The sequence below is a fragment of the Aristolochia californica genome, unplaced genomic scaffold (assembly GCF_029961685.1).
Source record: "Aristolochia californica isolate CCGP_79_NKW_82.1479 unplaced genomic scaffold, dmAriCali1.0.hap1 SCAF_9, whole genome shotgun sequence".
In the NCBI taxonomy this organism is placed as follows: domain Eukaryota; kingdom Viridiplantae; phylum Streptophyta; class Magnoliopsida; order Piperales; family Aristolochiaceae; genus Aristolochia; species Aristolochia californica.
Window position 1 is genome coordinate 22964535 of NW_027182290.1, and position 5326 is coordinate 22969860.

Consider the following 5326-nt stretch of genomic DNA (forward strand, 5'->3'; position numbering starts at 1 on the left):
CAAGAGTGTCCCAATCTACCACATATAGAGCATTCTTTCAGGTGAAAGCATGTGTCTCTAGTGTGGCCATATCCCTTACAATGGGTGCATTCCTTCCCATTTGTTTGGTAAAAACTAGTCTTTCCACCTCTTCCTCTTCCTCCTCTATAAAATCTGCCTCGGCCTCGGCCTTGGTCAGATGTTGTTCCCCATTGTCCAGAGTACATAGCGGATGGTATTTCAGTAGTAGAGGGAGAAGCATTTGGAATATGGAGAAGTGTAGCACATACATCATCAAAAGTGGGAACAACGGAAGAGCTAAGAAGGTGAGTCTTAGTAACTTCAAGATGCGGTTTAATGTTAGCAAGGCATATGGCAGTTATCAAGGCCTCTTTCTGTTTATCTTAGACAGAGATATTTGTAGAGGTTGGCTAGGCAAGTTTCTATTCTTGAAAAAAGCCTCGAAATAGGGCTAAATATTCATGTATATTGTCTCCTTGTTTGGTGGTAAGCATCTATTGTAAAATATCATATGGCCTTACATCAACTCAAAAGGCAAAGACCAAATAGGGGGTTGGACAATGGGTGCAGTGGACAAACATTTCTTCAGTGTCTCAAAAGCATGAATACAGGCATCATCAAAGGCAAAAGCAACATCTTGAGCAAGTAAATTCGTCAAAGGACGAGAAATTTTGCTAAAGTCTTTAATGAAACGCCTATAGAACCTAGCATGGCCAAGGAAAGAACGCACCCCCTTCACAAAAGTAGGTGGTGGAAGATTGGCAATTAGGTCAACCTTGGCTTTGTCCACTTCTACACCCCGCTTAGACACTACATATCCTAAAACAATTCCGTCTTTCACCATGAAGTGGCATTTCTCCCAATTCAAGACTAAATTGGACTTAATGGAACGGGACAATACGAGTGAAAGATTGTGTAGACATGTATCAAAACTAGAGCCAAACACAGAAAAGTCATCCATAAAGACCTCTAAAAATTCACCAATCATGTCAGAAAAGATACTCATCATGCATCGTTGGAAAGTGGTGGGCGCATTGCATAAACCAAAAGGCATGCGTCTGTAAGCATAGGTGCCAAACGGACACGTGAATGTGGTCTTTTCCTGGTCTTCTGGAGCAATGGGAATTTGATTGTAGCCGGAGTATCCATCTAAGAAGCAATAAAAATTGTGGCTGGCCAATCGTTCTAGTACCTGATCAATGAAAGGTAGTGGGAAGTGATCCTTCCTAGTGGCGGAATTAAGTTTTCTATAGTCAATGCAGACACGCCACTTGGTGGTAGTTCTTGTGGGAATCAATTCACCACTCTCATTTTTCATTATCGTTATCCCCCCTTTCTTAGGGACAACTTGAATTGGACTCACCCAGGTGCTATCAGAAATAGGGTAAATGATTCCTGTCACAAGCAACCTGATGACTTCTTCTCTCACAACCTCCAGCATATGGAGATTTAACCTACGTTGCATCTCACGTGAGGCTTTAGTCCCCTCCTCCAAATGAATATGATGCATGCATATGGAGGGGCTAATCCCTTTTAAGGCATCAAGAGTCCACCCCAATGCCTCTCTGTGTGCTTGTAAAACTTCAGTCAATTGTTCCTCCTGTTCAGTACTCAAATGAAAGGAAATAATGACTAGTAATGAGTTCATGGGCCCCAAGAATGCATACTCCAACGTGGGAGGAAGTGGCTTAAGATCTAGCTTGGAAGTTTCAAGAGGTTTGTCCAAGTCAAGAGGAAGATCATGTGGATGATCAGTTGTGATAACCTCATAAGCTTCCTCCAACAGAGGTACAGAATTGAGTAAAGAATTAACCTCTCGGAAATATGTTTCCTCATCAAAATAGTCCATGTCTAAAGATGTTATGCAAGACTCAAAAGATTCAAAAGTGGATTCGTCATCAAGCATAACAGTTTCTATCTTGAATGCAGGACTCAGATCATCAGACTCAAGTGGGTGGTGCACGACATTAAATACATTCAATGAGACCTTAAAATTTCCAAAAGACAACTCCAACTCACCACTTTTACAATGAATGATAGCATTAGATGTGGCTAAGAAGGGACGTCCTAGGATGACAGGAATTTGGTTGGTCACATTGACTACTGGTTCTGTATCAAGAACAATGAAATCAACCGGGAACAGAAATTTTTCCACTTTTATCAAAACATCTTCAACTATTCCTCGTGGTATCTTGATAGAACGGTCAGCTAGTTGAAGTGTAATGGGAGTAGGCTTCAATTCCCCCAAACCTAATTGTTGGTACACAAAGAAAGGAAGAAAATTCACACTTGCCCCTAAGTCAAGAAGAGCTCTCTGGATGGTATGTTCACCAATGACTCATGAAATTGTGGGACATCTAGGATCTTTAACTTTAGGAGGAGTGTTGTGCTTCAGAATTAAGCTTACATTCTCAGTAAGAAAGACCTTTTTGTTAACATGTTGTTTTCTCTTCTGTGTACAAAGGTCTTTCAAAAATCGGGCATAGGCAGGGACTTGCCTAATAGCATCAAGAAGTGGAATGTTAATGTGAACCTTACTAAACAGTTCCAACGTTTCATGCATGTTATCTCCTTTCCTAGGTGGGCCCGATAACCTCTGCGGATAAGGAGCTAGTGGGACGTGGTTAGGGATCTACTTGGCTGTTGGTGGAGAACTTGGAGGCTCTTCACTGATTGATGTGTCCCCATTGTCATCCTTTGACTCCTTAGACTTAGTGGCCCCTACCCCATTGTTCAACTCACGACCACTCCTAAGGGGGGTTATGGGTTTGGCTTGCTCATGGTGGGGTTTGGAATTCAACCCAATCTCATGTGTGCTTTTGGGGTTAGGAATGGTTTGACTCGGGAGTCTATTTTGTGCTTGTTCACTCATGTGGCTGGCCAACTGACTCACTTGCATTTCAAGTTTAGCAATTGAGGACTGTGTATTCTGCATGAATAATTGAAGTGTATCCTCAAGTGAAGGTTTTTGTGGAATCAATGGCTATTGAGTGAAGTGTGGACGTGGAGCTTGGGGTTGAGTAAACCCTAGAGGAGCCCCAATTTGTGGGCCCTTGGACCATGAGAAATTTGGGTGCCTAGCCCAACCCGGATTATATGTTTCTGAAAAAGGATCGTTCCGGTTTGGTCTATGAAAATTTTGGACTGCATTCAAGTCCTCAATGAGCTCTGGGTCGGATGAACTAGATGGACACATTTGTGTGGGATGAGATGAACCAGAGCATATGGCACAGATAGTAGATGGGTTAGGAGCAGGTGAACTCTTGGACACCATAAGGGCATCAATTTTTTTAGTCAACCCCTCAATCTTGGCCATGAGCATGGGTGTTTCACTAACCTCGTAGAGACCCCCTCTTTTGGCTTCGTGGGATCTCCTATCAACATTAAATGACGAACCCCATTGCTGAGATTGATCACTCAACGTTTCAAAAAAATCCCACGCCTCACTAGCACTCTTACCCATCAAACTCCCACCACTCGTTGCATCTACCATGGATCTAACCTGGGGTGTAAGACCTTGATAAAAGTATTGCACTAAATGCCATTTCTCAAACTCATGACACGGACACCTACGGATCAAATCCTTCCATTTCTCCCAAGCCTCATAAAAGTGTTCACCCTCCTGCTGCATAAAGTTGGAGATTTCTCTCCTAAGGGTTGTAGTTCTCTGAATGGGAAAGTACTTGGATAAAAATTTTGTGACTAATGTGTCCCATGAAGTAATGCTGCCCACCTCCAAGGAATTAAGCCAAGACTTGGCCTTATCCTTAAGTGAAAATGGAAAAAGTCTTAACCGAATAGAGTCATCTGAGAAATTTTGGAATTTGAAAGTTGCACAAATATCTAAGAAGGGTCCTCCTTCTCCAACCCATAGAATGTAGGGAGGAGTTGGATCACACCCGATTTCAACTCATAACTGGCGGCAGTAGTGGGTGGCAATATAATGCAAGAAGGTGATGTGAAGTGGGGTGGGATAGAATAATCCCTCAGGGCTCTACAGTCACCTGTTGCAGGTAACTGTAATGGTTCGCCCTGATTGGCCATGGTAGCTCCTAACTTGACTTCGGGTGTTGTCCTAAAAATATGATCTACCTCTTCAACAAAGGGAGCTAATGGTCCACCTAGGGAGCGGTGCCCGTGCATAAAAACACAAAAAGAAACAAAACGAACTATCAAATTAAGCTAACAAACTCACTACTAAAAATATGAACTAACTAGAAGAAATAAAAATAATTTCATAAAAAATACCAAGCTAAAATTATGAAAGAAAAAAATAAAAAATAAAAAATAAAAAATAAAAAATAAAAATAAAAAAATAAAAAATAAAATAAATAAAATAAAATAAAAATAAATCTAACCTAAGACTATGGAGAACAAAGAAATACACTTAATACGTGCCTCCCCGGCAGCGGCGCCAAAAACTTGATGTAAAATTTAGTTACATCGGCTTTAATGCCTCGCAAGCGTACAAATCGTTCATGTAATTTAGCGGGAAGCGAGGGTCATATCCACAAGGAGGACTGAATTTTGTGTATTCTTCAGTCAACTAGCCTAACCAAATATGATGAATTAATATTAACTAAACACTAATTATATCCTAAATTATCAAGCAATCATCTGGTTAACTACATGCACAACAGGAAACGTCAACTCTGGATTTTACGGTGATTCGTGCCTCTCTCGAGCGCCACGTAACCACGGATCCGATTTCTCAATCCTTACGTCTAGCCCCTCTCGGGTGCATAGAGTGAAAGACAGAAATCAGATTAAAATACCAAAATCCAACCTCAATTATAATTCTACCCTAATTAGCTAATTTAATCAAATATCAGGAAAACAAATATTCCATAAATATTAATTATCAAATCAGATTCAATAAACATTCAAAACCTAAGTTCAAACTCTATAAAAAATTAAACTCAAAAATGATGAATTACTCCCCTTCTCCTTCCTCTCGCTCAGGCAACAACTCGTTCTCACGGGTGCTGCAATTTCCCGAAATCAATGGCTTCGGGTTGGCAAGAGTGAGTGGCCGGAGGTAGAGACGACGCCGGCGACGAAGGTTGGAAGCCGACGGAAGGAGGTAACGTCCGGTGAAGAACGAAATAGAGCTGACGTTCTCTAACCGGCTCTCTCGAGTCTTGGTCGGAGTCGGAATAGCTCCGGGAATGGTTAGAAATATGTAATAGACGTCGGAGGATGGTCGGAAAGCGGAATTGGCACCGGAGAAGCCCTCTCGGATCCCCTCCCGGCCTGGCGAGCAGAAAATAGCACTGTCGAAATCACCTCAATGGAGACTCTCTCAAGCTCTCCTCGGGTTTGTTCT

General features: G+C 41.8%; 1 non-coding gene across 1 annotated transcript; it reads left to right on the forward strand.

Annotated features, from left to right (window-relative positions):
* Nucleotides 1-3551: 3551 nt before the first annotated feature.
* LOC137942259 (small nucleolar RNA R71) lies at nt 3552-3658 on the forward strand. The gene has a single exon (XR_011110505.1). It is a non-coding gene; the product is annotated as a small nucleolar RNA R71 (small nucleolar RNA).
* The last annotated feature ends 1668 nt before the right edge of the window (nt 3659-5326 follow it).